The 24,472-nt window shown below is 41.6% G+C and overlaps 1 protein-coding gene across 1 annotated transcript in view; it reads left to right on the forward strand.

The window, feature by feature from the left end:
- The window catches only part of LOC311593307 (endogenous retrovirus group K member 6 Gag polyprotein-like), a gene marked incomplete at its 3' end in the record, with an annotated part of 427,545 nt that overhangs the window by 15,620 nt on the left and 387,453 nt on the right, over window positions 1–24,472 (forward strand). The gene's annotated exons all lie outside the window — the stretch shown is intronic.

Below are 24,472 nucleotides of genomic sequence, written 5' to 3' on the forward strand. Positions count from 1 at the left end.
ATTATTTAAAAGAATATAGGGAGAGGAATACATTGTAAATTTATATAGGTTTTTTTTCAAATGATATGATTTAAAGGTTAGCTCTAATATCCAAAGATTTAACCTGTAGAATTAGAAAATATAGTCTACACTTCTAAAATCTAAACACAAATAGATTATTTCCTTCTCTTTTTATTTTTAACATATAGTAATTGAACAGAAGACTTTTTACTGTGGTACACCCGTACATGTATTTAATGTGCTTTTATGACCTGCATCCTCTCTATGTTTCCTCCTCCCGCCCTCCCTCTTCTCCTCTTCCATGTCTCTAGTAGTAACTCTTTACTCTCCACATATGAGAGAAAACATGCTGTACCATCTTTGTAGGACTAGGTCATATGACTTAACATTATGACTTTTGGTTCCATTCATTTTCTTGCAAACAATGTAGGTTTGTTGTTCTATATGGCGGAGTAGACCTTTTTATACTTAAGATTGCATTTATTTATTTGTGAGTGTGCAAACACATTACTGTGTATGTGTAGAGGTCAGAGAGAGTACTCCACCTTTTGGGTCCAAGGGCGTCACTGGACTCAGGTCATCAAGTTTCATGGCACATACTTCCCACCCACTAAGCCCTCTGGCCCCAAACTCCATTTCTTTATCCTCTTGTCTGTTGATGGGCACCTATGCTGATTTGTAATTTTATAGCTATGAATTGTGTTGTGGTAAACATGGGTCTGTAGATATTGCTCGGGTAGGTTGGCTTTCATTTTTTTGGGTATACACACAGAAGTGGTATGGCCTGGGCCTATGGGCGATGTTGATTTCATATTGGCTGCAGTCATTTACATTTTCACTGGCAATTGTATAAGTCTCTGTTTTTCCAGGCAACTTGCTAGCATCTGCTGTTAGCTTAGTGGTGGCTGTCATTCTGAATGGATGGGGCGGAATCTCAGTGTAGTTTTGATCTGCTGTTCCCTGGTAGCCAAAGATATTGAACACCTTTACTGACCATTTGTACTTTTTTGAGATGTGTATGCTAGGTTCATTTACCCATTTGTTGAGCAGATTATGCTTTTGAGGGTTTTTTTTTTTTGAGTTCTTCATGTATTCTAGAACATTCATGAACATCTGGCAAAAATATTTTTTCCCCATCTTAGGCACTTTCCTCACTGCTGGTAGTCTCCTTTGCTGTCCAGAAACTCATTATTTGATACAATTCCATCCATCATTTCTTTTTTTACTGTTTTCTGGGCTTCTATAATCCTATTAAGAAATTTGGTGCTGATGTGTGAATCTGGAAATGTTTCATGTATGTTTTCCTGTAATAATTTTAAGGCTTCAAGTCTCATGTTAATGCTTTTAATATATTTTGAGTTGATTTTTCTTCAGGGTCAGAGACAGAGCCCAAGTGTTAGTCTTTTACATGTGAGTATCTAGTTTTCTCGGCACCTTTTGTTAACAGACTCTTCCTCGTGTGTGTTGGCACCTTGGTAAGAACCAGATGGCTCTAGGTACCTGGCCTTTTTGTTTATTTATTTACTTAGTCTGAAGCAAAAGTGACCATTGAAAAGGATTGTATTTCTCCTACTTTTTTTTTCTATTCTATCAGGTGAAACAATCAATAGTTTTTGAGCTTTTCATTTGGATTGTATGGCTTATGTTTGGAATTTTGGGATGAGAGTCAGGATTAAAGTTCTCCCTGGCATTGGGATGAGAGCCATTTTGTGGCAGAGACAACTAAGGAGGAGATCCTGAAGAAAGTATAAGCTTTGCAACTTCAGCTTTGCCCTCCTCCATCTTTAGTAAGGATTCTATGAGAAGAAAAACACAATCTTCTCCATCAAAGAACCAGTGATCGTGAAGGAGAAAAACCAGAGGCTTGAGAGAGAGACTAGTGACAGTGTTCCCACTCCCTAACTCGCAAATCACTTCTTATGTAATGAACTGAGATCTGATTGTAAGAGCCTATGTGGGCCATAGTCTGCATCTTCCTGCCATTGACTCTGTTCATCTCCCCATCTGGTTCTGCCCTCATCATTCCTTTATTATTATTACTTTTTAAGACAGGATCTCATTATGAAGTCATAGCTGGCCTGGAACTCACTATATTGATCATGCTAGCCTTAGACTCACAAAGATCTACCTGCCTTTGACCTCATCCATCACTTTGGCTTTCTCTCTGATAGGCACATGCAGGGTCTTTCTGAGGGCTGCACTTGGGTCTTAATGTACCAGTGGCTTTAGCTATCTCATTTCTCTCCTCTTGACACAATAAACTATGAGCTATATAGTTCTGTCCCTGTTTTGTAAAAAGGTGATACTGCTAAGTAAGCATTAACAATGACTTGCGTTCATTATGCATTTACCTAATGACACAAGAGCAGAGTTGACTCCTTTTCAGGGGATTGCGGCAGATCAAAGGCACTGAGACCTGAAGACAGCCGGCAGAGACTGTATGGAAATAATGCTTAGCATTTATGTCATATTTTATACTCTCAAAGGCATTCACAATTATTAATTAATTATCCCACACAATAACCCTATGAGGAAGGTCAGTGCCATCAGCTCTATTTTACATACGAAGACTCAGACAGCAGTTAGGAGATTTCCCCCCAAGGCTTGACAATCTCAAATCAAAGCCGACCCAGAGTGAAGGCTGCAGGTAAACTACAAGATAGCTTCAGAGTACACAGCCTAGAGCCGCCTCTCATGGGGAGTCTACTTCCTTTGATCTATTTGGAGGCTTTTTGAACATGAGAACGTTCCAGATTCATGCGCAGACTTGACTTGCAGTCCAGTTGTTCTTTCTGAGCCTACCCAGTCCATCGCTCTGTGCGTGATCTCATGGCCTCTTCATGCACTCACTCACGAATTCCTTTATTCATTCTTTCATTGATGCTGTTGAACTTAACCGGACACATAGGCCAGTCCAATGAGGTAAGCATCCAGAAATGGCAAACAACTGGTCCTATAGATGATCTTTGTCTGTGAAGAGCTTTAATTTCTTAGTAGGAGCACACACACACACACACACACACACACACACACACACACACACACGCACGCAGCATGCACTATATGCATACTGTCTTAAAAGGCACAGACGGAGGAAGGCACGGATTCTCCCAGGTAGAGTCTAGAAGGTAGATGCTAAGGAGGAAAGGTTTAGTTAGCCCTCTCTGAGATGCCCTGCTTATGGCTCAGACTATGGGGCTCTTTAGAGCCCCTTGGGGAGAGAAGACAGGAGGTGCCCTGAATGTTGGCTACTTCTGTTCTGCTTTAGGTCAGGAGTCCTGTGGGCTAATTTAAGATTCTCTTTCTCTGCAGAGTTCTAACTGCCTATGTGGATGTCTTTATCTCCTTCCTCCTCCTCCTCCTCTTTTTTTTTTTGGTAGGAAGATGAGCAATTTGAAAATAGGGATGAATTTTTGCAGCCTATATAGTATGTTGTAGGAAATAACAGCATGGATAACGACCAGGTATTGAGTGCCCGCTCGCTCGGCTTAGTGCTTTAAATAGAGGATACTACAAAGACTTTGGAGTCCCGTGCTGTCATTATCGCCTTTTTACAGTTGAACAAAGAGAAACTGGGAAAGTTTTAGTAATTTGTTCAGCGCTACATAATTCTTTCCACCATTTAACGGGCGTTTAGTGACCTGTGTTTTGTGCTAAGCTAAGACATGGAAATGCTGAGCGGAGCAGTTGCGGACACTCCGACTGTGCACAGCTTTCAGAGTGCTGGGGAAGATGGACATCCACCAATATGTGTCAATGTGTATTATATGGCTATCCATCAACCCATCATCACACCTTGGATGACGTTCCTGAAGAAAGCACACAGGCTATAATAAAGGGGAAGCTAGCACAGTGATGTAATCTGACCACAGGCCAATCAGTGGGGAGAGACACAGGGAGCATAAAGTGGCTTAGGGGACACAGACTAAAGCTGCTATCTGTCAAGATTTTACTTTCATAGGTGCTCACTTTGCCATGCACCAAGTCCTGGGTTCAGTCCTCAGCACTGAATAAAGTAGGCATCGCGGCACTCCCCTCTGATGCCAACTCTCTGAAGATGGAAGCAGGAGGGGGTATCAAAAGCCAACATAGACTACACTGTCTCCAAAGAATACAATAGAAATAAAGCAATTCAGGGGTATAAAGTAGGTCAAAGATAACGGCATGTGCAAGGACCCTCCTGTAGGAGGCAGAGGAGAGTGTCTGAGAATTAGAAACAGAACTGTTGTAAGGAGAGTTAGAAAGTTGCATGGACCCTTCTGGGTTAGCTGGAGTGGAAATTGGGCCTAGATGCAGAAGGGTGGACCAATCAGAGAGGAGACATAATGTGATGAGGGAAGTTAGTTGAGAGGGTGTTTTGGCAATTCTCATGAAAGGTGATGGCGAAGGCTTGGCAGAGATGATTAAAGCAGGGAAGTGGGAGTTTTGGGGAGATATTTGCAAAGCCAAGGAAAGATCTTGGTGGAGAGGAAGGGAAGGGCAAGTGTTACGGCGAGTCTCTCTTCCTGGTTTTCACAGGTGAATTGAATTGAGTTGTTGTGTCGAGTACATGAGCTGAGGGAGCCCCATAGCAGAGAGGAAGAATTCTCGAGGAAGTGACAGAAGAAAACTTTGAGTTTCTGCATCTTCCAAGGTGCCTTGCAGCTGTCCTTGTGACCTCATCACTTTCTGTTGCTGTAATGGAAAACCATAGGATAGGAAAAATTTAAAAGTGTGTTCAGTTTACAATTCTGGGAGCCAAGGGAATGCGTCTGCCGAGAGTCTCCTAGCTGGTGAAGATGCTCTGGCTACCCAGCACACTGCATAGTGAGAGTACCACATACAGGAGACAGAGTGCACCTGGCTTTTATAACTGACCCATTCTCCAGACAGCCTGTTGACCCTTAATTCATGAACAGATCCATCCATTTGGCGATGCTGGAGCCTCGTGACCTCATCAAAAGGTCTCATCTTTTAATTTTATTTTTTTAGATTTTATTTCACGTGTGTGGGTGCTCTGCCTGCATGTATGTCTACACCATGTGCGTGTAGTTCCCATGGAAGCTATTGGATACTCTGGAAGTGGAGTTACAAGTGGCTGTGAGCCACCACATGAGCGCTGGGAACTGAATTCGGGTCCTCAGGAAGAAGAACCAGTGCTCTTAGCCATGTAGCCTCCCCTCCAGCTCCACGTCCTTTTAAGGTTTCACAACGGGGATTAAATTTCAACACAAGTTGTAATGGGGGCATCCAAACATACTTATACCAAGATATGTGCATTTCTTTGGAAGTTCCAAAGGCAGTTTGACGGATCTGAGCCACCTAGCTCAACTCTAGCAAAGACTGCTAGTGTTTGACTCTTACCTGTAACATTTTCTAGCTTACAATGCTGAGCAGGTTATTTACCATTTCTAAATTTCTTACTCATTACCTGTAAGCAGGTGATGATAGCTTCCTTTTCATCACAGGCTTGGTGGAATCATTGCGGGAATTATAACTGCTCCCAGCCCATGGGACACCTTCACATGGGAATTAGAAGGGGTTCCCACTCCACAAGTAAAAGGGAAAACTTGAGATTAGTGTACTATATACTTCTCCTTAATTACAATTATACAAACATAAAACCATTGTGAATAAATAATATAAATTAAATTATTAGGCATAATATGAGATACTATTTGAATCTTAATCACAATAATTACAAAATCAAATCTAGAAATAATAGATATGGAACAAGCCAAAAAATTTTAATAGCAGTTAATTATGAAATTTCCATAGCAACAAATAAACAAATGTTCTAATATAATTAGCAGATCATTATGTAGTAATCTCTAATTTATGTCAATTTAATACTTACTTTGTATATTATTAATGTTAAATTAATATTAGTGATTACCTAGGGGTTTATGTTATAATGAAAGTGTCTGTATGTTCAAAATCAGATTCTGCTGTCTCAGTAGGGTGTGGAAGACTAATGGCTACGTGTATGAGCTGCCGTTTGCTGGTATAGACAAGGATTTAAAAAAAGAATTTTATATCCTAACCAGTATAGTATTGAGAAAAACAACTTTTGGTTTAAGAACACAAGATGAAGGAAAGTAATAGACACAAAATGAAGCAATAGAAAACTTTGAAAGTAGGAAGATTAGAGAGAAAATTGCTAGGGAGGGGCAGAAGAGAAAGTCTAAGCTGTGAGGGTGTGAAATGTCTAATTATAGATCGGAGATACTATTTGTATACACATATAAGGAAATGTATATTTAATGGGTCAACATTATCTATACATTTCCCTACATATGCACCTATCTGTGCCTTAAATTTCAGATGATAAGCAATCAAGAGTCAGGTATTGGCCAAATTTGTTCTGAAAAGTAGTAAATACTCTGACAGATTAAATATCCCAGACTTTATGGGCCAAAAATCACTGCTGCAGCTGTTGAACCACACCACTGTGGACTGAAGCAGTATGCAAATGAATGGCCTTTGTGATGTTTGTTAATAAAACTTTATTAACAAAACAGGTGGCAGGCTAGATTCAGATTATGAGTTATCATTTTATTATACACATGTATAATACTTATTGTATATGACATGTAGATCATATATAAAATGTACATACATTTTATTGGTTTATTGGTTATTTTGAATGTGGTTAGAACATCAAAGCCTTGTAAATATAGTCTTCCCTTGTAAGTCAACTGGAATATGCTACAGATAAATCCAATTAAATTAGGCATTTCACTAGCTCCTGCTGGAAAACTGTTCTAATAAATGATAAGCAGCTCACTTGTCCTTGATGTTAATAACATTCTGAGAAAAATAAGAAAAATCTTCAAAATAATCAAGGGAGCCATGATGTGACAGTCCTGGTAGACTTGGTCCCCTCTGCACCCTCATGAAGAGAACTGAGCACATATGTAGACTGTCATATACCCAGTGGTCATGGACTGCTGGCTTTTATTTTAAATTATTAAGTTTATACCATAATTGAGGTGTTTTAGGATTAAAATGCCTGGAGTCACATCCTGGTTTCCTTTTCGTTTAATATTGAATATAAATTGTCAGTGTGGATAAAGTCATTTAAAGAGAGATGTTCAATTAAGCTGCAGAAGAACTTTCTCAGGGAACGGCATTTCCTTCCTTCGACGGTGTTGAACTACAGCAGGTGCAGCTGTAATTGCGGGATGTACAGCGTCTTGTTGTCAGCCGAGGTTGATTGATTGTTCTTAGGTTTGGCGCTGAGAAAAGTACACATTATGGTTTGTTTCGAGGCTCCACTTTAGTCCTGCTAATGGCAACAGGCTGGGAAAGCAGCCCCAAGGCTGATTGCTAAAATATAAAGAGCTAGTTGCCCAGTGGGTATTCTTTACCTGGGTGTTCAGGGGAAGGAAGTGAGAATCATTTAATGCCCAGGGGTAAGTATATTTCAAGCAAAGGTAAAAATAGACCTTTGCTGTGTGATTGAAAATGAAGCAGAAGCATAAAGAAATTTGGGGGGGAAATGGGAGCAATTCTGAGACACAGAGGAAGGCATTTAGTCAAAACGCAGGTAGGATGTCAGAGGAACGTGGAGGCATGGCCCAGCGTGGTGAAGGAGAAGGAGGTAGGAGAAACAGGAGTTCAAGGTCAGCCTCTGCTCTATAGTGAGATCGATGCCATCCAGTGGCAGATGAGACCTTGTCTTAATAAACTAAAAGGTGTAAAAATGTGAACGAAAGGGAGCAGCAGAAAGCAAGGTAGAGATGGCCCAAGACAGAAAATGGTGAAAGCTATAGTGGACATTTAAAGATGGTGACATCAGATGAGACCCAGAGAAAAAGCTCAGCTGGTAAGTACCCCATCTAGTGAGAGGAGGGTGGGGTATGGACTCAGAAGCACAATCCTCCTCCTCCTCTTTCTTCTTCCTCCTCCTCCTTGTCCTCCTCCTCCTCTTCTTTTCTGTCTCTCCCATCCTCCCTCCCTCCCCTCCTCACTTTAAATTTTTTTTTTTAATATTTATTTGTTTATTTATTGGTACAGGATCTCGCTATGTTGCCCTGGCTGGCCTGGAACTCACTGTGTAAACCAGACTGGCCTTGAATTACAGCGATCTTTCCTGCCTCTGCCTCCCAAGTGCTGGGATTAAAGATGTGCACCGTTAGGCCTAAGGTTTGCATTTTCTTCAATAAAAATAAAAATCCTTTGAGAGAGACAAAACTGTCTCAGTTTGGTCTTGAGTTAATTTGTTTATAAAAGTAATTTTGCTTTTTTTAGCATTTTAATACCATGTCGCAGCTATTTAAGCAAAATTTTATCTTCTTAAAGAAAAATGCAATGGAAACTAAAATTATTATTGATTATATAAAGTGGGCCAATGTTTCTTAAAAAAACACAAAAGGAAAGAAGAAAAGTAATAGACACAAAATGAAGCAATAGAAAACCTCTAAGCTGTAAGGATGTGAAATCTCTAATTATAGGGTCAGCTTTCCCATTACCTATACATTTCCCTACATATGCATCTATCTATGCTCCAAATTTCAGATGTAAATAATAAACAATCAAGAGTCAGATATTGGCAAATTTGTTCTGACAAATAGTAAATACTCGGACAGATGGAATATTCCAGATTTTGTGGGCCAAAAATCACTGCTGTGGATTGAAACAGCTCTAGGCAGCACACAAATGAATGACCTTGGTGGTGTTTCAATAAAACTTTATTAACAAAACAGATGGCAGGAACATTCAGCTTTAAAGTTATTTTATTATACATAGACACGAGAGAACTTTTTAAATATATTTTACATGCATATTACATATACATCCAATATACATGAAAATTAGGTCTGTAATATTTGGGTAAACTGGCCCAAACGTCACAACTCAGTAAATATGGGAACAGTTGAAGATGTTTGTAGACACCTAGGCATATATTTAGAGTCTGTAGAGATCCTGATCGTTTCAAACGTAACCACACTCAGATACCTTTCGGATGCTTTATTCTCGGTAAGGGGGCTTCTGAGCAGTTACAACCTTCTCTTTCATCTTCTTGAGGTGGAGCCCCGCCATGTTGCCCAGGCTGGCCTCGTCCCTGGGCTGAAGCGATTCTCCTGCTTCAGGCTCCTGAGCAGCTGGGCACACAACCCTGTGCTGCTGCGCCTGGTTCACAAGGATGCCTGTGAAAGCAATGGGAACTTTGTACGCTAGTTTTTTAGACAGACCGCGTGCTCCTTAGCTCTGTTATGTATGGGCAATCTCTTTTTAAAACAGTGCCATCTCACCTCTGAGGAAGAGAAGGTTTGAAACGAGCAAGCTCATCAGGGACCATCTAAGCAAGGTCCCCGTTACCCTGCTTAGCTCGCACAGCTTCCTGTTTACCCATTCTGGAGTGTTTGCTTCTCTTAGTTGTTTCTATCAATAGTTCTCATGCGGCTAGAGTGCTGAGTCCAGCCCCGCCCCCGGCCTATCCGCAGGTGTAAGCACACCCAGATGACAATGTCTGTTTATGACATGCACATCTCTTCCCTCCACACCCTGCTCGGATTCGTTCCCTGAAGATCTTCCTTTGACTCCGAAGTCTAGCGGAAACCAGAGTTTCATTCCAGGTTTTGCTATTATTGCCTCAAATCTGATTCTCTGAGCTCGAGAGAGCCCCCAACATGCAAATGCCCAGGGCCAGGAACCTTCTCTTAAGCTCCTGTGTCACAAGCCCAGGACACATTCCTAATAGTTGTCTGCAACCTCTGATGGCCGCTGTGCCTCTTCACTTTCCCAGCTTCTCCTTTGCAGTTGTTGCCTCTGTACTCATTTTTAAAAAGCCCCTCCAACCAACCCTTTTGAGAACTTATATTCTAGAAATGTTGGGGAAAATACCATGAGACCATGGCCTTCTATCATGAAATTCAGAGTCAGGACAACACATTTTTTTAGTGGAAGATATATATATATATATATATATATATATATATATATATATATATATATATATATATATATATATTTTTTTTTTTTTTTTTTTTTTGCCTCACAATTGCAGCCTATCATAGCTTGGAGGGTGTGGTGGAGCAAAGCAGTTCATATTAGGATGGGCAGGAAGGAGACGGAAGAGCTACAGAGCCATGGAGCCATGGCAAGATGTAGTCCCTGAGGCTGTGCCCCCATTGACTTACTCTATTTAGGTCTCATCTGTCACCTTTGCCCACCTCCCACTGATGTCTTTATATTGTGATCAATCAAGGGATCAGTTCGTTGAATAGGTATGAGCTGTCATGATCGAGTTGTCTGTGGAAATGCTCAGGACTGATGTAATGTTTAAATGGGGCACGGGTGGATCAGTTTGCCATGTAGCACGGTGGCTGTGATCCGGTCCACTGACCTAAGTCATCTGTGGTGGATTCTTGCTCAGTCTCATCCTTCATGGCTGGGTGCTGACTTGGCCATCTTCAGCATCAAGCCACATGGAGGAGGCACATCAGTGGTTGTAAGCATCAGATCCACCCGGAAAGCCCAAGGAGCTCACCTAAGTATGCTGTTGACAGGAAACTATATTTCTAGGAAACTGCTTGCCCTGGCTTGCCTGTAACCCCCCACCTCCACTTATGCTTATATTCCACCATAATTAACAGTGCCCCAGCCACTGCCCTGTTTCAGACAAAATATTATATGGTTACCCTATATTTCATATCTGAAAAACAGGGATAATAATGACACTCCTTCTAATGCCCTTAGGAAGATCAAATAAAATTATGTTGATAAAAGCCTTTGAGAGGATTTAAAGACAGCCCGCCCTGGCTGTGGGAGGTGATGGCCTGATTTTTGTTGTTATTATGTTTTGGCTCCCAGAGACTGATTAGTTCAATTCTATTTTCTTGGATATGCTTTCGACTGTTGAGGTCATGAAGCAAGTTATCTTCCAGGTTAGAGAGGTGTTATTATAAACACAGTTCCATTAGCAGTAAAAAATTCTCATTTTTTCCAAGTTAACACTTCATTAAAAAATACAATTGATTTTTTTTTTTAAACAAAATAGAACCATGCTACCACCGTAATTTCCTGTTACTGTTCTTGCTGGTCTTCTAAAGTTCTTGCTGGGCTTCTAAATGATACAGAGGAAAAAGATATACTAATAGATTTTTTAGGCAAAGGATAAATAATAAAGAACTTGTGTTAGCAATGCAGTGGAAATCCAACCATGTGTGGATTATGTGTCTTTAGTTTTGATATGCTTCAGAAATATAAATACACCAAATATGTAGTTCCCAGGTCTGTTGGCTTTGCAACGGAAAGATGTTTTTAGAAAGAGGGAGGGAGCTGAGATTGAGTAACCAACCAGTCAGATGATGAGTGACACCCTAAATAATTGAGGATTTGCTGTTGTTTTATTAGTGATAGCCCTTAAAAAAACAAACAAAATTGACAAAAGATCTCATCTGTAATCAAAATGTCCAATTGTGCTGTTCTGTCTCAGTATTTGCCTCTGGTGTAATAATGTGTGTTCTCAAATAGGTTTGCTTTTCTATTGCAGAAATAAAGACATTTCTAAATACTTGATCTTCCCTGAGCCACAGAGAAAATAATTTTTTTTAAAGGTTAACAATATTATTTGGCATGCTATTTCTTTCAGCATCTCTGATGATGACTCTAGTTAATTTTTGTCAGACAGAAAAATTAGGAAGTAGAAATGGACATTTCCATAATGGAAAATTAAAAGTATGGATTCCACATAAGTGAGGGAGGCTGTTATGGATTTTGTGGAAGGATTTGGAGTTGGCATGGGTGGGACAATTTTCTCTGATTGTCCAGGGAAAATTGATTTTAATGTGCTGAATTGAAAGATGCCTCTGAAGTTGAAAACTGGTAGCCTCTGTGGTCTGTTTGGCCTGAATGTTTAAAAAAAAAAAGATAATTGTGGAATTTTACTTACAAAAAACCCAACTGGATTTCTGACTCTTTAAAAAAAGTATTTTATATGTCACAGATAATCAGGTGGGTCAGGAGCTCACCAGTAAGCAAGTGTGTGTCTAATGGTGGCCTCCGTGGTGGCACTGGATTTTGCTAATGACTTCGACAATTCATCTGAGAGCCGAGCATTAGCATTCGCATGCTTAATGTAGAGCTTTATTTATCTAGCAAATTATAAAAACCGGTTAGTACAAAACTCAGCTCCAGGGCCTGAGCAACTGTGTGCACAGCCCTGTTATCCTAATGGATTTCAATGAGGTCTAGAACATTCCATGAACATAGGAGCTATGAAGTCTGTTTTTAGAAATCCACAATGCATGTCCACGTACTAAAGGCTCCGTGGGAAACATTAACTATTTTAAATTACTTTTTAATGACATATATTTAATATATTTTATTAATTTATTCATATTACATCTCAATTGTTATCCCATCCCTTGTATCCTCCCATTCTTCCCTCCCTCCCATTTTCCTCTTACTCCCCTCCCCTATGACTGTGACTGAGGGGGACTTCGTCTCCCTGTATATGCTCATAGGGTATCAAGTCTCTTCTTGATAGCCTGCTATCCTTCCTCTGAGTGCCACCAGGTCTCCCCATCCAGGGGATGTGGTCAAATATGGGGCACTAGAGTTCGTGTGAAAGTCAAACCCCACTCTCCACTCAATGGTGGAGAATGTCCTGTCCATTGGCTAGGTCTGGGTAGGGTTTCGAAGTTTATATATATTTTTTTACATGAGCACATTTAGAGAAATGATGATCTTTAGTTTAGCTCTAAAATGAAGGCAACCACCAATGTTTCCGTGCTATAAATAAATAAAGGAAATAAATGAGAAAGTAGGCGTTTTATAAATACACACATAAGGAAGCAAGAGGTTGAATTAAAGACATCCATAGCCTGCATTAAGGCTGTAAGATGCAAAGGGTCATATGCCTTTTCCTGCAAAACACACTTACTACTTTCTCTATAAAAACTACCATCTGCATGGGAGCATTTTCTGAAATACATCAGGATAACAAGGAAGGAAACCAAATAAATATGGAATGTTTGGAGTACTGACTTACTAACTGGTTCATGCATTCACTTAACGTAGGCAAGGGTAGTGGAAGTCTCCTAAATTTCCCTGAATGCGTCCTTGTCTGGACTCATTAAGTCACTGGCTCCTGTAGTATGCAGGGCTGTCATCCGTCTCAGGTAGGCTGATGGCCACACTGCTGAATTATCTAGATGAGCATTTAAAATTGAAGATCTGGGTCTTGAGGAAGCTTTCCAAAGTGGTTGTACTAGTTTGCATTCCCACCAGCAATGAAGGAGTGTTCCTCTCTCCCCACATCCTCGCCAGCATGTGGTGTCGCTTGAATTTTTGATCTTAGCCATTCTGATGGGTGTAAGATGGAATCTCAGAGTTGTTTTGATTTGCATTTCCCTGATGATTAAGGAGGTTGAGCATTTCTTTAAGTGTTTCTCAGCCATTTGATATTCCTCTGTTGAGAATTCTCTGTTTAGTTCCAAGCCCCATTTCTCAATTGGGTTATTTGGTTTGGTGGTGTTTAATTTCTTGAGCTCTTTATATATTTTGGATATTAGACCTTTGTCAGATGTAGGGTTGGTGAAGATCTTTTCCCAGTTTGTAGGCTGTTGCTTTGTTCTCTTGACAGTGTCTCTTGCCTTACAGAAGTTTCTCAGCCTCATGAGGTTGGAATATACCCAGAAGATGCTCCATCACACAACAAGAAAATTTGCTCAACCATGTTCATAGCAGCCTTATTCATAATAGCCAGAACATGGAAACAGCCTAAGTGTCCATCAGTAGAAGAATGGATAAAGAAACTGTGGTACATATACACTATGGAATACTATTCAGCTATTAAAAACAAGGAATTCCCGAAATTTGTGGATAAATGGATTGAGCTAGAAATGATCATAATGAGTGAGTTAACCCAGAAGCAGAAAGACTCAAATGGTATATACTCACTTATATCTGCATATTAGCCCAAGGGGCATGTCCCACGAAAGCCTTCACTTACCAGGAAACTGAGACAGAGGGGAGGACATTCTAGTGGGACTCTAGATGAGAGAATCATGGGAGAATGGCAAAGTAGAAGGATCCAGAGGGTCCTAGAAGCCTACAAGTAGAACATTATGATAGGCAGATTTGGGCCCAGGGGTCCCGCTCAAACTAAGGCACCAGCCAAGGACAATACAGGCGGTAAACCTTAAACCCCTACCCAGATCTAGACAATGGACAGAACACTCTCCACAGTAGAGTGGAGAGTGGGATATTACTTTCTCACATACTCTGGTGCCTCACCTTTGACCATGTCCCCTGGAGGGGGAGACCTGGTGGCACTCAGAGGAAGGACAGCAGGTTACCAAGAAGAGACTTGATACCCTATGAACATATACAGGGGGAGGTAATCCCCCTCAGGAACAGTCATAGGGGAGGGGAATAAGGGGAAAATGGGAGGGAGGGAAGAATGGGAGGATACAAGGGATGGGATAACCATTGAGATGTAACAAGAATAAATTAATAAAGTAAAAAAAGAAAAAAAAGAAAATTGAAGATCTGCTAATATTAATTGAACCCCTCTTATGGGTGTGTATTCTCTGAAGGTCAGTCTCCATATGACACCTGCAAACTGTCATGTGATCTCGGAGGAGCCTGGGCTGTCCTCTGCCTCACATCACCCCAGTTCTTCTAAGGTTTCCTAAGTCTGTCTCTTAAGCCTTCTTTTGTTATTCACGGAAGAGTCTCTCTCTCCTGCCTCAGGGCCTTTGCACAGGTTTTCCTTGCCTGCGCCTCTCTCTTTTCTGTCCCTTTCTCAATTCCTCCTTCCTATGTTCTACTAAGTTAATGCCTGCATGCTCACATCTTCACCCAGCTGTTGCTGCTCTCTGCTTGACGCATCACACACCATGGTGACACTTCTATCGGGCCACTATTTGATATCAGCCCCACCCGAAGCCCGCTTTTCTTCTACCATTCATCATGACTCACGATTTCATAGTTTTTAGAACTACTAGTCAATATTTTCCCCCTTTGTTTGCTAATTCCCTAGCTTATCCCCAGTAGAGAAAGACATCTCAGTAAGTACAAAGGAAGAGGCTTGTAACAGGCTGGTACTCTTATGCTTCTCGACAAAGCTGGCAAGAGAATTCACCTTTTTTGGAGTGGGGTGGGTGGTGTCTAAAATGACTGAGACATTGATTTATATATTTTGGTATGAATTTTGCAGACGTAGAGGAGTCAGTAGAGGGATGGGCTGTAGCTATTCTGGCAGCAGTGAAAAATAGATTTTTTTTTTCCTGGTGAAATAAATAATGGTTTTCTGGTTGGGTAATTCTATGCACAGAAAGTGATTGATTAGAGCTCCCTGGAAGCACAGGCTATGCAGATAGAGCAGGTGTCTGTGTCTGTGCATGACTTGAATACAGCCTTCAGGCGTTTTCTAGGAAGAGGTATCCTGCTTGGGTTTTGAGTCCCATCTCTCCACCTGTTGGTATGTTCTTTCCCCTGTCAAAGAAGTGTGGGACATGGTCTCGTAGGCAAGAAAGGAGTACATCATAAGTAATAAGTAAAATAGAAATAGTCTAGCTTGCCAGAGTTCTGGAACTGGTGACTAAGTTAAATGTTCTGAGCTTTTAGTTTCTCTCTAAATTAAGACTGGTAGGATGAGCAGGGAGGCGTTTGTGTAGCGTAACAAGCTCCTTGCAGGTTCCATAAATGCGTGCCACATTTGCTGAATGAGTGAGCAGTGTGTTCCCTTTACAGAGAAAGAACCATTTGCTTCTTTGGCCTTTACAGGCTCCTGTAGTGAGCTAAGGCAGCCATCTCTTTGGGGGAATAGACGCCTCAGCCAGAACACTTAGCTCACCAGCGTTTCTTTGTCAAATACTTCTTAGGTACCATCCAAGATGCCACATGAGACTCTTAGAAAGCTGGTAAGAAAGGATTCGTTTGGTGGCATGGACCATTCTCCTTTTCCTGTAGGTAATGGATCAGTCCTCGGATCCATTTATACCTACCAGAATTCCATTTGTGGTGTCATTTTTTTATGGCTATCTTCCGGTGTTTTCTCCCAAGCCTCATTAAGACCAAGCAGTTCAAGCTGGGAGATGGCTCAGTACAGAAAGTGTTTGACTTGCAAGCAGCAGGAATGGATTTCAATCCTCCCAGAAGCCATTAAAAACAAAACAAAACAAAACTGGGTGTGGTGAGGGTGTACACTCGCAATCCCAGCGCTGGGGAGGTAGAGATTGGAGGACCCGTGGGGCCTACCTGGCCAGGCAGCCTCGCCCACTTGCCAAGTTCCAGACCAATGAAAACACTGTCTTATTAAAAAAAAAAAAAGGATGGGGAGGAGTGAGCTGATGCCCAAGGGAGGACGCTGGATGTTGTTCTCAGGCTTCCACACATACATGCATACACATGTACACATTCATGTAAACATACACCTACATACATGTACACACACACACACACATGAGAGAAAGAGAGAGAGAGAGAGAGAGAGAGAGAGAGAGAGAGAGAGAGAGAGAGAGAGAGAGAAAGAGAGAGAAAGGAAAACTCAGTGGTAAAAGTTTTTCTGCTTCATGCTTATCTTATTGCTCAAGTCCCCCTTTTCTTGTGTTAGAGATGAAAATATCCCTATTTAAACAGCAGTAGCTGAAAACAATGATTAGGATGCATTCAGATGTAACCGATACTAATTTTCAAGATAGATTTTTAAATTATTGCTAAGATTTTCAGTCTAGCATGTATTTATTAAGTGCCTCTGACCATTGCCAAGGCTCCTCTTAATTCTGAGAAAATTCCATTATTTTCTTTTTAGACAAACCATCATCGTAATTTGTGATTTTGTGACCCTGATTTATATTTGAGTCTGAATTGAAACTCTGCTCAATTGGAGAGAATAATAAGAGCCATTCCTAGGAACACAAACAAAGAAAACAATAAATGATGTTAAGTCAATTAACCATATCCACTATGGAAACATACTAATATTTTGAAATTTTAAGTTAAAAGTTATACCTCATTAACTCTTTAAGTGCCTGGATTATTTCATATCTGAAAGAAACAGGCATGGAGAAAATGCAGTCATTAAAAAGAAGAAGAAGAAGAATAGAAAGAAGAAGAAGAAAAAGAAAAAGAAGAAAGAAGAAGAAGAAGGGTTCCATTAATGTGAATGGCTCTTTAGATTCCAAATAAAACATATTTTCCAATTAAAAAAATATATATTTAAGGATAAGAGTATGCTATTTATCTAATGGGGTTCTCAACAATTTAAAGGGAAGCATGGTTTACCATGCTGTGATTTTAGATGCATTTATTCAAATGTGCCATGCTTAATATGCAACTTGAAAATCTCTGGAGCTCACATGAAAACAGATTTATCTGCCTCTGATATGCTCGCTCTTCTGAAGCCTGGCTATACTCCTTAGTCTGCTTCTCTGGCTCTCAGGGAGCTGATGAAAAATTTCCTAGGTCTTAGTATCGGTTTCTGTAATTCAAACTCTAGTCTGAGAGTTTCTTTTGTTAGCTGTGTACTTTCAAGCCTGAGGTTGACTGGGATTCAATCTTTTCAAATTGTTGCCTAGTGTCTCCTTAAGTCTGCCACAGTATTTACCTTAAAATGAGTACTCACTGAAGAAAGAAATGCACTGGGTTTAGTGAGAGATTTTGATAGATTTAGAGATGGACTGTGTTATGAAGAATAAGCCAAGTACAAGAAGGTATTGGAGTCCTTCAGGGCATTAGATGACCACTAGAATTCTAGAAGCTGAGAACTTTTAGAGTAATGTAGAGTGCATGTGTGTGTGTGTGTGTGTGTGTGTGTGTGTGTGTGTGTGTGTGTGCGCGCACGTGCATGTGCACATGTGTGCATGCACGTATGCTATCTTCCATCTCTGGTGTAACATTTTTAAGGATTAGTTGTTGTTTTTTTCTCTCCCAAAATTTGAAACCCTGGAAACACCTGACTTCTTCAAGGGCATTGGGGTTGAAGGAATCTAAGTGCTCTCCCTCACAATAGTCACTGACTCTCCCTTTACTGGGTGTCTGGAGACCTAAGCATTTAACTATCCTCACAGGAGACCCTGTTGTTCTCCTGTTTCGGAGGCATTAGGATGGCCAACCATTAAACTTCTCTGTGTTGATTTTAATAGAAGGTAATTACACCGCTTCACTCAACGTACCACATGACAAGGGAAAAAAAATTAATACTTTGAGAGAGAAAGTTAAAAACTTTCCCCACTCTTGCCTCTCCTCTGCTAATGGGAACAGGGCTGGGGAGAAACCTCTGAGAATATCCTACCGACTTTAGGGATTCTGCCATTTTTTGCTTGCACAGCAAAAGGAGGAGAGGGAGAGTCTAGAGTAGGGTGAGTGTAGGTGCTGGGGAACAGGGAATGTTCCTATGACATCAAGACCCCCCCCCCCACCCCAAACGTACAAGGGAATGCTGAACTACAGACTCATGCACATGCTCCACTACGTGTTTGCTGACTGACTCACTCCACAAGCATTTTTAGAAGGTCTTGATGTTGCTCCATGGGCGTATAAATGGCTGGCTTATATGGCCAGGAGCTTTGGTTCAACGTTAACTGACTCTGTTTTCAGGTTTGCTTTGGATGTCTGGCTGAAAGATTCTCTTTCTCCCTACTATATACACAGGCTCAGATCTCAATAAAAATAGTAAGTGCTTTCTTAAAAATTGAGGATGATGTTTAAAACAAGGCTATTGTGTGTGTGTGTGTGTGTGTGTGTGTGTGTGTGTGTGTGTGTGTGTGTGTGTATGTGTGATGTTCCTTTTGCCAATAACCCTTGTTTCCTTTCTTCTTTGTTCCCCTCTTTGGTGCCATTCAGTTTTTGTGTGTGTGCGTGTGTGCAACTTGTCACTCCTTTGATTGGGTCACCTCTTGGGTCTGTAATCTTCCACAGGAAACTAAATACAAATGCGTGGGATCCCTGCAGGCACTAGCTTTTTAAAACTCTATTTTATCTTGGGTTCCTTATGCCTTTACCTCTCTTCTAACCCTCCACCCATCCAGGTAGGAGATAAAGAAGGTTAGAAGGGACTGGGGACATACACCTCTTTAGACGTAGTTCTGGCTGGTTAGGGTCATTGGGGGGAAGGGGGGGGAATACCAATCTCAGTTGTCTGCCTATCCAGCAGAGCCAGCAGCCTTCTCCTATCTCCTTCCAACTCCAGAAGCATTTCCCACCCCACTCCCCTCTCTCTCAGCATCTCTTCCAAACTCCCTTCCCCTCTCAGGGCTCTGATATTTATCTCCTCTCAAATTCCTCAGAATTAAACTAACTGCAGCTGGCAAAGACCACACCCCTCTCTGAGCTGCACAAGGCTGCTATCATCTGTAGACGGACTAAAAGCATCTCCATATCCCACACTTGGAATGAAAACCAAAACCTGTTTACATAATATAACTGAGTTCTTAAAAGAAACCAAAACTCCCACTACAGATCCCCCACCCCCAAATTTTTAAAATCTCTTTCGTGACTCCATGGTATTCTTCTTTTTCTGGTAGCTTTCTATTTTTGTGTTCTTTTTCCTTGCCTTTTGTTTGTTGTGGCTTTTTTCTTCGGTACTCAGTGAAGTCACTGTTTTTACAGTTCTGACTACTTCTTTCAGGTTGCCCAGTGGCTCCTCTTCTGTCAGTTTCTCTCTTTTCCTCTTTTCAATACTCTTCCCTTCTCTGATCTATTTCCTGCTCCCTTTCCTATGCGTTTTCACATTTTCCCCAACAGTCTCTGCTTTCCCCCTCTTTAGTGAATTCTTTCCTCAGTTCTTTGGATTCTTGCTGAGTTAAGTAGAAGGAAGACTTGCAGTGTTTAAAGCACTGTTGGAAAGTCATACACCTTCTTGCCCTGCCTCCATGAATGACAATAACAGTGAGGCCTTGTTGGCTTTCAGCCCTAGCATCAGCCAGCCTGAGTGAGTAGCAAAGCTGAAAGTTCACCCCCACCCCACCTCACCCCCTTGTAGTAGTGCCCTTCCATCAGAGAGACCCAGGGCTGTGTATCCTCATCTCAGAAACACTCAAGATGGCTAAATACTTCAGTAGCTTTTTCAGCTTTCCAAAGTTCTTAGACCTCATTTTTTTTCTTCCTTGCAAATTGAGTGTGGGAAATATGATGCTCTCTAATGAGTGAAGAGGCCAGCCAAGGTAGGGTGGGCACCAGGGTTTCCTAAGACCTCCCAGTCCTGCTCCCAACCAGAGCCTGGATAAGACCTACATGTTGAGGTCACAGGCCTCTGCCTCTGAGTCCTGCTGGCAGTGTTCTCACCATTTGGCATGGCTGGCCTCTCTGTAGGCGGTGGTGCTTGCTCTTAGGTGCTCCTTCTCTCTCCTCTGTTCTTTCTTCTCTGGGAATTCAGTGAACAGCTCTGTGTTTGAGGGTGTTCTATTTGGTTTGAGGGGCATCTGGTTCGCCTGTGTAGCTAATCAGAGACACGATTCTTGATTCTCTGGCCAGTGATGCAAGATTGTTGACACTGTGAGACCCACTAACACTTCGATATTGAGCATAGGAATATTCATTATTGGAATATTTAAAAGAAATGCGTTACTCTTATTGCTGTTTAAATCGGTGATTCTTTTCTATTGTTCATCCTTCTACTTACTTTTCCTTGTTTTGTAAATAATTTTCTGCAATCATGTGTTTGGATATGGACTGTCACAAAATAGTAATTTCTTCTCTAGCTCCTATCCTGAAATAGCATAGATTTCAAATATGTAAGAATTGGAATAGAATATTACAAACTTTGAAGGGTTCTAGAAGGCTCGGGACCTGCTTTGAACTTGGGAGCCAGAAGTCGGGATATAACAACCTAAGGGTAGCAATGACCTAACTTCAGCTTTGAAGAGGGGAATGCATAGGAGTGAGAAATTGAACAGATAAAAGATGGAAGATACCAACTCTTGGCAGTGACATAAATCATGTCAATACTGATTGTCTCAAAGGAAAGAGGAAGAAGAAAGACTATCTAATGAAGGTGATTTTTGTAGTGCAAAATGTTCCACACGGAATGGTATCCTCCATAGGATACCAACATAGAGAAGAAGCACTACACGTGGTCCTTTATGTCGAGAAGGGAAGGGACTGGAAAGGAGAAATGTACTGAGTGGAGGAGGTGGGAGCTCAAATATTATAAAACAGAGCATTTATTCTCTCATCCATCAACCATTTTCTGTGTATCTGCAGTGGGTCAGATGGATAGGAAATGGGGAGACCACAAGGGACATACATGGTGGAGGAGGAAGACAGCAGGGAATGACATCACGGCGCACAGGCTCTACTAGAGTAGACAGAGGGGCTCTGGGAACTCAAATATCTCAGAGCTTTCCCTTCCATTGATATTTGTCTTATGTTTACCTGGCACACCTAAAGAGTGCACCTATGTCATGACTGTTTTTATCTAGCCCCATCTGACTTTAAACTAGAGTAAATTTAGTTTGTACCTCCCTACAATTAGCCCTGAAGCACAGGTAAAGCTCAAGTTCAGCAGGTATTTTAGTAAGTTTTAAAAATATAAAGTCATCTACCATTTATTCTTCTGTTGAGATGAAGTTCACATTATAGTTGTATATAGTTCACATGGTTAATTCTATCCACTTCTCCACGTCATGATCCTTATTCACGTTATTCAAAATCTTAAAGGCATAGAGCCTTCATTTATTTTTATTTTTTTGAGACAGGGTGTCTATGTGTAACCCTGGTTCTCCTGGAACTCAATTTGTGGACCAGGCTGGCTTTGAACTCACAGAGATCCACCTGCTTCTGCCTTCCAAGTGCCAGGATTAAAGGCGTGCGCCACCACCAGCTCCACCACCACCACTGGGCACTTCTATTTTTTTAGAGTGTTCTCATTGAATTTATTTAAACAGCTAATAACAATGTTCACAATATTCCACAGAATTCAGTCCAAGGCCAGCTGCTGGTGTCTGCTTATGAGACAACTTCTAAAGAGCCTAACCAAAGAGTCACTCTAAAACTTTTCTAAAGTCAAAGGTAGAACATAAGACTATTTCTAATGGTTTCAAATGCATTATAAAGAATATATTAAATTTTAGTCAAATTTAGGAGCAGGTAGGATTCTATTTCATGTGATTATTTGATATAGGCTAAGGGCCCTAACATAGCCAGTGTTGAGCAACTGACTTTAGGTGGTTAAATACTATCTCTTCTCATAGCATGAGCAGTAGGAAGAACCAAATCTGAGAGCCTGAGAGACCTAAGATCCTGAGATATGACACTGTGAGATGCCTAGTGATGGAGGGAGATGAGAGAGGGTGGTTCTCCTGTGTGAACTTAGGTAGATTATAAGCACAGCAACCACAAGGCAAGTTAGGGCCTTGTTGTTATTAATTTAAAGGTAGAGCGTAATAAATGTTTATTATTAGCCGTATAATTATTATTACAACAGTATTTTTTTTAACCCGCTAGCAATCAGTGAAAACTAAGACACCTGATGTATTTTCGAATGAACCTTTACCTGGGGTAAGGCAGATGTTACCTCCAAAACTGTCCTCCATCCCATCCCATCTGCTTCTAATAATTTCTGTTTGAGCTACTTCCCGTCCACAATCCCAAAACACTTGCTAAGGTTCTGCATCTCTTTCCATGTGGAACTTCAGAGTCCCCTTCTCTGGGCCACGTGGCTCTATTCCTATCCCGTGGCGAGTCTCCTTCCTCCATCCCATCTCCCGGCTCCTCTTTTTTCCCAAGATTCTCTCTGCCCAAAGCCCTCTGAACCTTCACTCCGCTGCTCCCCCTCCTTCTGCCTTGCTCAGGTGTATTTAGCCAGCCAATCACCAAGGCAAGATTCAGGGCAGTAACAAGATCTTCAGAGCCATCAATTAGCATCAGAACACACCAGGCCAATCTCCAACAGTGCCTGTTGGTCCAGAGAGGTGTAACAATGGCAGGACCTAAAGAAGCCGCACATGCCGGTAGAAGAGGAACAGAGGAACTCTAGGACGGTCCCTTCATAAAAGCGGCTCTCCCAAATCCCTGTCCCTCAGTGTCCCATTAGTTGCTTCAGGAGCCTCCCAAACCAGTTGGATGCTTCCGGTCTCCCATACATGGTAATAGTATGGCTTTGAACTTGGAATCCCTTTCATGTGGTCCTTGAAGTGTCATGGAAGTCTTACGTACGCTTCTCACCACGTCTGTTGTCTCTCATTCATCTCAGCTGGCCACGGTAACCTTATTTCTTGCCCTCTCCAGTGGCCCTTCCTTTTTTGGGGGGAGGGCAGTTTTGAGACAGGGTTTTTCTGGGCATCCTTAGTTGTCCTGGACTTACTTTGTAGACCAGGCTGGCCTTGAACTCACAGCGATCTGTCTGTCTCTGCCTCTCGAGTGCTGGGATTAAAGGGGTGCACCCACTGCCCAGCACGGCTCCTTCCTTTAATCCTGAATGGAGGCATTCTTCTTTAGGCCCTAGCTTGCATTTATTTCTGTGTGTTTTCACATGTCAGCGGTAAGTTCTGTGGCATGTTATGACCTTAGGGACATAGGTAGGTTCTAATGTGTTCACACATACACTTGGTTGCCAAGTTACAATGACTGATTATGTTTTCTTATCACTGGGATAAAATACCAGGCAGAAGCAACTTAAGGGAAGAGGAATTTTAGGCCACCACAGCAGTATTAATGGCAATTGGAATATGGCAAAGACTCTTAGATGAAGGCTGGACTAGAAAACATAAAGCCAGGCCAGAACCCGAGGTGGGTGTAAGCCTTTGAAGGCACCACTAGCGGCCTACATGTGCAGTCTAGGACAAACATCCCAAAGGTTCCACAATCTTCCATGACAGTGCTGCAGTCTGGAGAGCAAGCAGGAGCCTCTGAGGAGGAGCCTTCCAGATCTAAACCGTAACACTTCAACAGCATCTTTTCAGCTTGATGATGGTACAAAAGTGATGTGGATTCAGCACAATCGTACTTTAGATTATACGGTTTGCTCTTTTCCAGGGTTAGCTTATGCAGTATGATAGTCTCTCACCATGTGGTGACTAGCAGTATGCAGTCTGGTGTTCCTCACTTTGCAGGGGACCTAGCAGCCAACATCCTGCAGGAGGATGGCTGTGTTAGGTGCCGCATTAGGATGGAGGTGGTACAAAGGATGCTCAGCAGAGGAGAAAATGAAGTCCTCCTTAATGTTTGCACTTCCCTTGGTAAACGCATGGGGTCTGTATCTTCCAAAGAAAAGTGAGAGGACACTGCAGCATTTCCTCTGTTAGAGACCTCTTCAAATTTCTTCTTTTCTCGTCAATACATACCTTGGCTCATTCTTTTCCTTCCTTCCTTCCATCCTTCCCTCCCCCCTTTCCCTCCCTCCCTCCTTCCTTCCCTCCCTCCCTCCCTCCCCTCTCTTCCTTGCCAATGGAAGTTTCATTCTGCCCTTTCTGTCCCTGGCTTCATACACACAGTTTTGTTCTCTTGAATTCACAGTGACAGAAAAGCCATTTCTGTATTCCAGCTGTTGTCGAGGGCATGTCATTCCAATCTGAGATGGGTTTCAGTTTGCAAGTAC

This window comes from Acomys minous, assembly GCF_964271855.1.
Source record: "Acomys minous genome assembly, chromosome: 3".
Taxonomy (NCBI): Eukaryota; Metazoa; Chordata; class Mammalia; order Rodentia; family Muridae; genus Acomys; species Acomys minous.